Source organism: Papio anubis, chromosome 11, assembly GCF_008728515.1.
Source record: "Papio anubis isolate 15944 chromosome 11, Panubis1.0, whole genome shotgun sequence".
In the NCBI taxonomy this organism is placed as follows: domain Eukaryota; kingdom Metazoa; phylum Chordata; class Mammalia; order Primates; family Cercopithecidae; genus Papio; species Papio anubis.
Window position 1 is genome coordinate 9,256,491 of NC_044986.1, and position 12,501 is coordinate 9,268,991.

At 49.2% G+C, this 12,501-nt stretch overlaps 1 protein-coding gene across 5 annotated transcripts in view; it reads left to right on the plus strand.

Moving 5' to 3' along the window:
* The window catches only part of CHST15 (carbohydrate sulfotransferase 15), an 84,818-nt gene that overhangs the window by 27,816 nt on the left and 44,501 nt on the right, over positions 1 to 12,501 (plus strand). Inside the window, exon 1 of one of the 5 annotated variants that reach the window (XM_009215571.4) lies at positions 819 to 1,733. The exons of the other annotated variants lie outside the window; for them this stretch is intronic. The gene's annotated coding sequence lies outside the window, so the exon portion shown is untranslated. Of the gene's footprint in view, positions 1 to 818; positions 1,734 to 12,501 lie in introns of those variants that run through there. 5 annotated transcript variants of the gene reach the window in all.

Genomic DNA, 12,501 nt, shown 5'->3' on the forward strand with positions numbered 1-12,501 from the left:
GGTTTTCAGTGACATGGAGACTAAGCCTAGAGGCAAGTTTTATTATTTATTTACTTTTTTCTTCTTTTTGAGGTAGGGTCTTGCTGCATCACCCAGGCTGCAGTGCAAGTGGCATGATCACGGCTGACTGCAGCCTGGATCACCTGGGTTCAAGAGATCCCCCCACCTCAGCCTCCCAAGTAGCTGGGACTATAAGCACCACCACTATGCCTGGCAAATTTTTAAATTTTTTGTAGAGATGGAGTTTTGCCATGTTGCCCAGGCTGGTCTTGAACTCCTGGGCTCAAGCCATCCTCCCACCTCGGCCTCCCAACATGTTGGAATTACAGGCAAGAGCCACTGCGCTCAGCCCAAATTTTAAATTCAACCCCCGGCCCCCACCCCAACATGTATTGGGCATTCTCTCTTTATGACTGGGCTAAGTTTTTATATGTGTTGCTTGCCTACCTTTATAATTTCCTCCAGGACTTTTTTTGTAAAAGTGAACAAAACAAGAGACTCTCTTGCCTTCACAGAGCCGATAAGACTATCAGCTGGTTAAGGCAGATGCTAGTCAGACAAGCACACACACAAAAAAGGGAAGTGGGAAGGGTTGGAGAGATCAGGGCAGGGCCAGTGTGGTCTGGGGTTTCAGGGAAGGGGTCCTTGCCTGAGATCTGAAGGGTGAACAAGAGTGAAAGCGTCTAGCAGGGCCAGTGGTGTTGAGGAAAATGGGATCTGGCTAAGGAGGCTGGGAGAGGTGGAGATGGACACACAGAGACAGCGAGATAAAGGCAGCCAGCAGGGGTCAGGGGTCCGGGGTGGGGTTGGGGGATGCAGTGCTGCAAGGGGGATTGAATGTTCCCAAGTACAGCCCAGCAACGAAGAAGGGCCTCAGAGGTTGGGGGACTTGCCCAAAGTCACAGCGTGGGTGTGGCTGTTTCATGATCGTGTGGTGTCTCCTGGGCTGCAAGCCCCACAAAGCTAGGGCTGTGTCTACGCTGCGCACTCTGAATCCCCATGGACTCCAACTCAGGGGCTTGCGTTCAGCTCCGTGGCCGCTGCTGTACCTTTGCAAGGATGGGGAAGGCTTTGGGGATGGGGAGGCCATCACACAGGCACTTCGACTGCGTGGAGCAAAATTCTTACTCTGAACTGACTTCAGGTCTGAACAACTGTGTGCTTTGATCAAATATTTATTTTTCTGAAACAGAAACCAGAGCAGTTTTTGATTGCACCAGTCAGCTTGAACCAGTCAGCTACAATGACTTTTCTTAAGTTCTTTTTTTTTTTTTTTTTTGGGGGGGAGAGACTTCTTTTTAGCCCAGGAGGAAATCTGCTATCTGCAAAAAAGTCCTGGCCTTCGTAATGAGGCCTGAATGCTTTCCAGATCTTTATAAGAAAGATTCCACTCTTCTGCGGTTAATTCAGAGAGGTTACTAATTTCTCATACCATAGATCATTTGCTCTGTGGGAGACGACTGTGCCTCAGCCAAGATCCACTTATTATTTTTTGAACAAGTTTTTTTTTATTATCATGTTTACACAGCACTGAGGACACAACACAACGCTTGAAGCTCAGCTGTCTGATTCATACGCTGTATCGCTGCCTCTCACTTCTCACTTCCCCTCTCTACTCTACCTCTCTGCAAAAGAAGGCTTTCCCTCCAGAGCTGGCAGCTGCCCCTGGTTCTTGACAGGATGAGCAAGACAGCAGCAGTTTACGCAGGGTCTTCACTACGCTCTGAAGAGACGTGGGTATTCTGGGGGAACATGCCTTTGTTATAATATTTATTGAATGTTCACTTTTCCGGCTCTGAATAAGGAAAATTAGAGATATACTTTTTTAAAGCCATGCCCCATCAACACTTTTAGGTTGTCTCTAATGGAAAAGAGAAAAGAAAAACATTCCTTTTTGATAGACTGGGCATATCTAAGTTCAGTGTCTTGGGCGATAGGTCTATAAATAAATACTTGTTTGACCTATTTTACAGAGGTTGGAAATCTAGATTCTAGATCTGAGTGGAGCTATCAGAAACTAGGTCTGTTATCTAAAAGGCAAGAGGAAGTTGACAAGGAGAAGGAGGGTCTGAAATGACCTTTTTTTTTTTTTTTTTTTTTGAGACAGAGTCCCGCTCTGTCCCCCAGGCTGGAGCGCAGTGATGTGATCTCAGCTCACTGCAACCTCCGCCTCCCGAGTTCAAGTGATTCTCCTGCCTCGGCCTCCCTAGTAGCTGGGATTACAGGTGCCTGCCACCACACCCAGCTAATTTTTGTATTTTTAGTAGAGACAGAGTTTCACCATGTTGGCCAGGCTGGTCTCAAACTGCTGATTTCAGGTGATCCACTTGCCTTGGCCTCCTAAATTGCTGGGATTACAAGCATGAGCCACTGCACCCAGCCTGAAATGACCATTTTTTAATTAGATTCTTCTCTGGATCTCTCTCTTCCTCCGAAAAACAGCTTTTGCCTCCTGATGTCTTGGTGGGACTAGTGTTTTCATGGCCACGTCAGGGTGGAGAAGGGCTCTCTCCCAGCCTCTCCAAAGCAGTTTTGTTCAGACATTGCTGGTCTGCATGCAGCTTTAACCAAGCCCCCCAACTGTTGACAATGGGAAACTGCTTGATGAGTGAATGTGAATGTGCATGTCCCCATCCTCCATGAGGTGAGAGGGCTTCAGCTTGCCTTTAAGTCCAGCTCTGCCTCTTACTTCAGTGTGATTTAGGGCAAGCCACTTCACTGCCAGAGCCTCGGGCTCCCTTCCTCCTTTTTAAAAGTATTCGGCCACTGATTCTGGCTCGGCTGGGTCTTTATACACCAGGCCAAAGTCCTTACTGTTGAGCTGAGATCCTGTTTGCAGAAACGGGAGGGAGGAAAGAAAAAGAAATGAGGCTGGTGGTGGTGGTGCCTGCCGTTCGTTGAGCAGTTAGAGTTGGCAGGTACCACGGGCGTATTTTTGTAGGGATTCTCCCACCTAATCTCCACGCCTGTCCAAATGGTCGATACTGCCGTTATCTCCCTGCTACAGATCAGCGAAGGGAGGCACCGAAGTGCAAAGCAGTTTGCCCGAGGGCACATAGCCGGTAAGGGGTTGATACAAACCAGATGGCGTGTGTGGATGTTTACCTGCCTCTGGGTTTTGGCTTTTTGTCTTTCTTCCCCACCACGTTTCTCTTTCCACAAGGGTATGTGCCCGTTCCTATGTGCCCAGTAGCTGTACGGAATGAGATCCTCGGCCGCCGCTGTCGAATTCTCTTTGGGCATTGGTGAACGTTCATAAAACAGCATCCTCCGGGGTCACATTGTTCCTTTTGCTCTTGGACCTGGAGTTCTTTTGGTCTGTGCGTGTGTATAAAACTGCATGCCCACTCCAGGGAATTCTGTGGTCTGCTTGGGGTTTTCCATTGCAGTGGCAGAGAAGACAAGGAAAAATGTCCTTCCCAGCTGCACTCCCAGGCCTGTCATTTGGAGTTGAATGGTAATGGGAGGGTTTTTGGTTTTGGTTTTGTTTTTGTTTTTTAATGGTTTATAGTATGTCTGAAGGAAAGATGTTATTAAATCAAAGATAACTTGAGAAAGGAGGGGACACAGTGCAGCTTGGATAGAGCTTCCCACTCGTGCTTTGCACAAAGCCTTTAGCCCACCTCTGCCTTGCCTTTGTGGCCTGTGGCCTCATTTCAATTCCCTATTCCACCTGATCTGACGAGGGAGGCAAGGAGTGCATGCATTTTCAACAGATAAGGAAACTGAGTCTCAGAAACCTGTCTGACTGGATGTGAACTCACGTCCTGGAGGCCTGGGCCCAGTCCGTTTTCTGTTTGCCACATCGTTTTTTGTGCAACATTTATTATTTCTTCTTTATTATCTTTGTAGTTACAAAAGTGATGCTTGCTCTATGTAAGTAAAATTGGAAGCAAGATGGAAATGTGTAAATAGAAAGCAAAACCCCCCAAATGCTACCCACAGTCAACAATGGGGAACTGTTTGGGGAGTGTATTAGTCCGTTTTCATGCTGCTGACAAAGACATGCCCAAGACTGGGAAGAATAAGAGGTTTAATTGGACTTACAGTTCCACTTGGCTGGGAAGGTCTCAAAATCATGGTGGGAGGCAAAAGGCACTTCTTACATGGCGGTGGCGAGAGAAAATGAGAAAAAAGCAAAAGCGGAAACCCCTGATAAACCCATCAGATGGCGTGCTTATTTACTATCGCGAGAATAGCGTGGGAAAGACCGTCCCCCATGATTCAATTACCTCCCCCGGGTCCCTCCCACAACACGTGGGAATTCTGGGAGCTACAATTCAAGTTGAGATTTAGGTGGGGACACAGCCAAACCATATCAGGGAGTGAATGTGAATGTGCATGTCCCCATCCTCCATGAAGTGAGAGGCAGTTTGGGCTTCAGCTTGTGTTTAAGTCCAGTTCTGCCATTTACTTACAGCGTGATTTAGGGCAAGCCACTTCACCCAGAGCCTCCATTTTCTTATCTGCACAATGGAGCAATTACACCTACCTTTAGTGTTGTCTAAAAGTCAGAAAGAGATGAGAGGAAGCAAGTTCCCAGCTTCATGCCTGCCATAAAACAGCAGGTCATCCTGGTTCCTTTCCCCCTCTCCCTACACCAGTGCTTCTCAAAATTTCCTCTTCAGTACTCAAAGGTGAAAGACAGTGAGGGCTCCCTGGAGTCCCCCAGGCTGGTCCCGACAGCTTGCAGCCAGCAAGGCGAGCTGGATCTCTGCAAATTTTGTCAGTTAGTAATATACGTGGGTATAACTTATTTGAAAACAATGTTTTCAATGTTGAAAATTTCAAATATTTTAAACATGGAAGCTTCAGTTTTTCTTGCAGCTTCATACAGCTCCTGGCTAACCTCTGCACACTGGAGGTAGAGGGGCTGGCACACCTCCACATGCCCACATGCCCCTGGGGGAGGCACACCTTTGCACACTCCTGGTGGGGCTGGCACACCTTCACATACCCCTGGGAGGCCTGGCACACCTCCACACACCCCTGGGAGGCCTGGCACACCTCCACACACCCCTGGTGGGACTGGCACACCTTCACACACCCTGGGGGGGGACACACCTTTGCACACTCCTGGAGGAGCCTGGCACAACACACATTTCTGGGGGGCAGACACACCTCTGCACACTCACTCCTGGGGGAGGCACACTTCTGCACACTTCTGGGGGCGGGGCTGGCACATCATACACTCCTGGGGAGGACCAGCACACACTCGGGGGTTTGGAACACCTGTGCACACACTGCATGGGGGCTGGCACACCTGCTGTGCACACACTGCATGGGGGCTGGCACACTCTGCACACTCCTGAGGTCCCTATAGCCAAGCCGGGTTGGTACTGGAGCTGTTCTCCTCACCTCTTGGCATGCTTAGTAAGGGCTGGGTCCATCTGGGGGCAGACGGTGGATGTCAGCTGACCTCAGGTGACCCCCTGGAGAAACTCCCCTCGCCTGGCTCTAAAACCCTCCAGAGGACCTCCTCATTTATTTGGGTTGCTTGGTCTTTCCATCAAAAAGAAGGAAATTCCAATGAAGTGTTTTCAGGCAGTTCTTCTCGTTGAAGGGTTAACCAGATTCTTATTTTGCTCATCTTTGGAAATAAAACAATGTTTAGAACTACCCGGATCAGCAAGGCCATCTGGTGGGGAGTGTGCAGCTGCTCCCCTTTCAGTCGCGCTGCCTGTAATGGATTCGTTCTAGGGTGCGTTGTGCATCTGCAGAATCATGATTTGCAGTTGGTTTTGAACGTGTGAGCTATGTGTCCACGCGAGACCTTTCTCCTCTGCCCGTCCTGAAGGACATCTGGGCTGGGCATCTTCCACTATCCTGCAACCTTTTTGCTTTTCATGAAGTCAGGTCAAAGTGGGCAGGGGAACTCTGGGGACCTGAGGGTGGACAGAGTCACCCTGCTCCTTCTGTCCCTAATCTATAGTCTCTGCGCATTATACTCTGGGCTGCTTCTTTTCATTCATTTCTCTATTTGTGTCAGGGAAAAATTGTTGGACAGCAACTAGAAGGGACCACTCATCTTTGTAGTCTAAATACACGACAGCCAGAATGAGCCCTAGTCTGAAAATGGGTCACTTTTTCCTGGTAGTTAAGGTTTGATGTTGCAGGTGTTTGAACCCCGAAAATGTGCAAAAAGAATAATTATAACATGTGTTAAACATCCTGGGCTCCTGAGATCACTGCACCCATGTAACAATGCTGAGCCTTCCACGTCGACTTTGAGATGAAGGGAATGAGGGTCGAACTGGTGAAGGGGTTTGCCTACGGTCGTGTGGCTGGTTAAACCGTGTGGCCAGTGTTCAGCCTTAGGCCTTGGGTCTCCAGCTCTTCCTTAGGCCAGCTCGCTCTCCTGTATTCTGTAAGTCATTTGGGGAGGAAGTGTATAGTATTAAATTCTCTGGGCCACAGTTTCCCCATCTGTAAAATGTAAGTAGTAATTGTACTTTCCTCTTAGATTATGACATTTAAATAGAATAATCCCTATCAACCCCAGCCTGGTGTCTGGACACAAGGAAGCTCTCAACACATGTTAGCTGGCATCATTGTTGTTGTGACTCAGCAATAATGACTCTGTTCTGGATATTTGCTGGATATTTGCCATGCTTTCTGGAGCTTGTTCCCTGACTCTTTAATTTAAAAGTATTTATTGAGCACTTACTCTGTGCTATTCAGTGTTGAGCACCACTGACCTGGCCTTTTATGGAGCTTGTAGTCCAGCCTCACCTCCTTACAAGGGAGACAGGTGGCCAGTGGGCTGAGTGATGGCTGACCGTGCTCCTCTGTGAGCCTTGAGTTCTGAGCAGGTTCCCCTACAGCTGCCAACAACAGCTTGGTTCGCCTGCTGCAGGAGAAAGATCACGGGCTTTGCAGCCACACAGACCTGCGGTTGGATTTTGGCCCCACCACTGGGGAGCCCTGTGACTCTAGGCATGTGGTTAACTCTGCTGTGCCTCAGTTTCCCACACACAACTTGGGGAATCTCAGTGCTGACCTCAGAGAGTGCCTTCAAGAAGGGACCGAGCACGGTCCTCTGCAGGTGGCAGATACTGGACTATCAGGCATTTCCTCCTTCTTTTGCCGCCATCCCTGGGGTCACTTAAAACCCTAAACTGACTCCACGTGCTGCTAAAATGCTTTGCAGCTATATGACTGTCTTCGCTTTGTTCCCTAGAGCCATTTCGGTAGACGCGTTTCACGGCACACCCTGTAAGCTCCTCTTTTTTTTTTTTTTTTTTTTTTTTGAGATGGAGTCTCGCTCTGTCGCCCAGGCTGGAGTGCAGTGGCGCGATCTCGGCTCACTGCAAGCTCCGCCTCCTGGGTTCACGCCATTCTCCTGCCTCAGCCTCCTGAGTAGCTGGGACTACAGGTGCCCGCCACCGCGCCCGGCTAATTTTTTGTATTTTTTAATAGAGACGGGGTTTCACTGTGGTCTTGATCTCCTGACCTTGTGATCCGCCCGCCTCGGCCTCCCAAAGTGCTGGGATTACAGGCTTGAGCCACCGCGCCCGGCCTGTAAGCTCCTCTTGAGCGGCCTCTGCCTTATTGGAAAATCGGAGTCAGTAGATATACAAGCATGAGAAAATCTAGTCCCTGCACTGGTGTGATTTACTGCTGGAAATAATAAAATGAGCACTCTGAAATGGTTTTTCTCCTCACTTGTTTCAGAAAAAATTATTGATTGTGTCACAAAGACCTTTAGAGTCTTTTGTGCACATTGAAATCACTGGGGGAGAAATGCAGCATGAACATATTTGAAGTCTGTGGTCCACCCTGCCCCTTCGCTGAGAAAACCTGATTATTTTGTGCATTTCAGAGAGACTGGGACATCTGCTGTGTTTGGCCTATATCTCTGGTGGCTGCACAAGGGAGCCGGAGCTGATTGCCTTATTAGAGACCAAGCTATCACAGAGAACAGGAAAAAGACCCCATTCTCCCTCCTGCCTGCCATGGCCAGAGGCCCTGGTTCACTGAATCACGGCTGTTGTTACCATGCTTTTTCGGCTTCCTGGAGCAGAGCTAGTTCTTCTGCAGATTCCCTGGGGCTGGGTGGGCTTCATGGCTGTCTTTGAAATGGGATATACAGTCCCGAATGTGGGCATTTTTCTGGAGCCTCTGGAGTCTTTGTTCTGGAGTTAGATGGGATGTTCCCAGAGGATTCAGGCTGTTTGTTTTTTTGTCTGTATGACTGGACACTCTGCGGCCCAGGCCTGTAGGACTGGACACGCTGCGGTCTTTGTCTTTGGAGCCCCAGCAAATGCAAGCCCTGCACATAGTAGGTATTTAAATAAACATGTACAAAAGTGTGTGGACCACTAATCTGGAGAAAACTCTGCGTCTCTGTTGAATTAATTATCTGGCTAATAAAGCAAGCGCTGCGCCGGCTAGTCAACGCTCATTGCAAAATCACTGGCCTCTGAGCAGCCCTGAAAGACATAACAGATGAAGATAATGAGTTTTTATTAAGGAGAAATTAACTTCAAATCATACACCCATGAGTGTTAGGGCCAAAAGGGGTAGTCCCAAATCCATATCTTATATACGGATAAACAGAGGCCCTGAGAGATGAAGTGACGCTCAGGGTGACCAGCCAGGTTAGCGATCAGGACACGAAGCAGCTCCCTGCCTTGCTAGGAGGTCCCTCCTTTGCTGCTCTGAAGTTTTAAAATGCAAATCATCATGGAAGCCACCACCTGGGCCGCAGCGTGTCTGGTTGTACTGGCCTGGGTCAAAGCGTGTCCAGTCGTACTGGCTGGGCCGCAGTGTGTCCGGTCCATCAGGCCTGGGCCACAGCGTGTCTGGTCGTACAGGCCTGGGCTACAGAATGTCTAGTTGTACAGGCCTGGACTGCAGAGTGTCTGGTCGTACAGGCCTGGGCTGCAGTGTGTCCAGTTATACACAGCCCAGGCTTCTTTGATGTACAGGGACAAAATAGGAGTTGGGGGGTGTGCACTGGGGCCTGCCTCCCGTGCATGGGGCTAGTTCCATTCCTATCCATTGACTCAGCTGCAAGGGTAACTGACAAGGGACAGCCCCGCCTCTCCCTCCTCCCCTGCTCCTGCCCGCCTTGCTTTCTGTCCTTCCTTCCCCTGTCCCCACACTTGGCACCAGGCCAGCCTCTGCACATCTCTGTTCCCCCATCCCTTGTCTCTGTCCTGGGGCTGTACCTGGTCCTAGCAGGCTCTTCCCTGGCTGCAGGAGACAAGCCTGAGTGATGACTAGAGTCTGAATTGAGACAGTTTAAGACAATGCCCCAGGCCGACAAGGCGCTCAAAGGAGATTGAAGGAGGTTGGGGAGTTTCATCCCATCAGCTTCCTCCTGGGATGCTTCCCTCGCCTTCCTGTCCTGTGTCTCTGGGTGAGACTGCAAATCTGTTTTCTCGGAAGGGATTCCTCAGAAGATTGGAAGGGAGAAGAACACCAGGGGCCTGGAGAAGCCGCTGGACTATCTGAGGCCACGCCTGGGTAGTAGGGGTAGAGGTTAGGATGGGCTCTTCTCTTGAGGGATGGTGGAAGACTGAGTGTCAGGCCCCTGGGGCCTCTTGCCCCACCTTTCTATCATGGGCTGCATGTCCTTGGGGAAGTACAGACCACACCGGCCTTAGTTTCTCTGTAAAAGGCAGGCTGGGTGACAGGTACCCGTAGGTTTATACTGGCAAGTTGATTTGCTGGAGGCCACCTGGATCTTGCCCTGGGTCTGAGTGTGCTCACCATCACTGTTGAGGGGTTCCGGGTGTTTCTGATTGTGAATGACTGCAGTAGAATCCTCAGGGATCCCAGGAGCTTCACTGTCTCTCATTTCCCATCTGTACAGCAGTGGCTGGTTTACCCTAGATCTTTGGGGATGGGTGCGTTTCTGGAAAGTTGGCCCTTGCTGTTGAGCACTGAAACAAGTTCTGGATGGCCACGGTCGTTTGGAGGGGGTGAGCTTTTCCAGAATTTTCCCCACAGCTGTGCCCGGCTCGCCAAAGCTATGGGCCCTGGTGACAGGGGTGCCCAAATGATCCCGGCCAGCTCAGCTTCTTAGTATGTTGTTCTACTGTAGAACTTGGGTGTTACTTCCTGCATCTGTGTGGCTACCTGCCTCTTCCAGGGCATCACCTCAGATGAGTGGCAGACAAGAAAATTGGACGCCAGTGTCTGGAATTATAATATATGCACACTGAAAGCAAGTAACCCTGAGTGAGGACGCAAGGGTCTCTCCAGTAATAATGCAAGGAATCCAGGTCATGTATTGAGATGCGGGAGAGCCAGAGATCACCTCCAGCCCCCTCCTCGTTAACTCTTTTGCGGGCTCCTCAACTGCATCCAGAAGCCAACTTGACAGCAGGCAGACAAACAAAAGGAAAGCAAACACACTTTGTTAGTTTTACACGGACCTGGGAATCTTCACAAGAGAGTGGAGTTGAAGGTTTTAGACCTTTTAGACAAAGAACAATCAATTTCAGAAGAGATGGAACACAAGGGATCTGGTGGAGCAATATACATTTCTAGGGGAGTCTCTGGGAGATATATGGGGTGTGTAAAACCAGTGGAAGAGAAGGGTTCCTTTGTGAAGTGTATTTATCCTGGTCCATTGCAGCCCCCAGTTCCCAGGCTCTGCTGAGGAGGGCCATTTTCTCAGCCTGGCAGGGGAAGGGTACTCCTCCCAGAGGAGTCTACGGCTTGGAGTATGCAGGAAGAGACAGGTCAGCTGGCCCTGTCTGAAACTATAATTCCTCCAGTGTTTTTGACTCAAAATAATCAACATATCAATTTGGCATGTTTTGGGATGGCTCATCCTTCCAAGGCTTGCAGGGTACTAGACTCTGGGTTACGCATTTTGTGTATATGACCTCATTTCTTCCTCACATTCACACTAGGAGACATCTTTTGAGTCCCATTTTACAGATGAGGAAACCTAGTCACAGAATGGTTAAATTCATTGCCTGAGATCATTAGAGCAGCCTTAGACTTGATTCGGGTTGAAATGCAGGTCTCCCTGACTCCCAAGCCTAGCATAATGTCTTATTTTTGACTGCTTGGAAACCGTTTTTCCTACATCCCATCTTTCTACCTGTCAGGCCTCTGAGCCCAAGCCAAGCCATCGCATCCCCTGTGACTTGCACATGTACACCCAGATGGCCTGAAGTAACTGAAGAATCACAAAAGAAGTGAAAATGCCTTGCCCTGCCTTAACTGATGACATTCCACCACAAAAGAAGTGAAAATGGCTGGCCCTTGCCTTAACTGATGACATTACCTTGTGAAAGTCCTTTTCCTGGCTCATCCTGGCTCAAAAAGCTCCCCCACTGAGCACCTTGCGACCCCCCACTCCTGCCCGCCAGAGAACAAATCCCCTTGGACTGTAATTTTCCTTTATCTACCCAACTCCTATAAAACAGACCCACCCTTATCTCCCTTCGCTGACTCTCTTTTGGGACTCAGCCCGCCTGCAACCAGGTGATTAAAAAGCTTTATTGCTCACACAAAACCTGTTTGGTGGTCTCTTCACACGGACGTATATGACACTACTAAGTTGAGGATCAGTGAGCTCAGAATACGGGGAAGGCGCTGGCTGCATATTATAGAGATCTGGTCTTGGGGAAATGCCTGTTTATTACGGATATGGCTTACGGACTAAAATAATAGCATTGAATGTACTTTGTATGCATGTAAGGTGGTCGTGATTAACCAAAAGTAATGTTGATGATGAACTTAAAAGACAGTCAAGTGTGCTTTAAAAATAAGCTTAAAAACTGCCTGGGTTTTGTATGCACAGATTTTGGGCCGGCCAGGAAGATCCCCCAGATCGTGGTTTGAGAATACCTGTTTTAGACAAAGCACGAGTGACGCGTCCCAGGCATCAGGAAAGATGAAATCTGGCAAGGAAACCATAAGGATCAGATTACAGGAAAGGCTTGCTCAGGGAGAGGAAGGAAGCAAGGAAGAAATTAGTAACTAAAAAGAGGCAAGGAGGAAGGCCTCTTCATCAGGAGGCAGGGGAGTGTGGGGCAGTTGTTTGGATATCTAAAACAAAACAGCTGTGGTTGTCATACACACACATTTTGTCAGAAAATAACCTGGTGTGTTATTTTCCGATGTTTCAGCCATTGTGTCTTGATTCAGGAACAGCTCCCTTCTGAGTTTCTTTTTGTTTGTTTGTTTTTGAGAGAGGGTCTCATTCTGTTGCACAGCTGGTGCAGTGGTGTGATCACGACTCACTGCAGCCACAACCTCCCCAGGCTCAAGCAATCCTCCCACCTCAGCCTCCTGAGTAGCTGGGACTACAGGTGTGCACCACCACACCCAGCTAATTTTTGTATTTTTTATAGAGATGGGGTTTTGCCATGTTGCCCAAGCTGGTCTAGAACCCCTGGGCTTGAGTCATCTGACTGCCTAGTGCTGGGATGACAGGTGTGAGCCACTGCGCCCAGCCTCCCCTCTGAGTTTCCATCATCATGTTGGCATATCTACTGCTGGTGGTAGCCAGCCTCCAGGAGGCAGAGGTTGCAG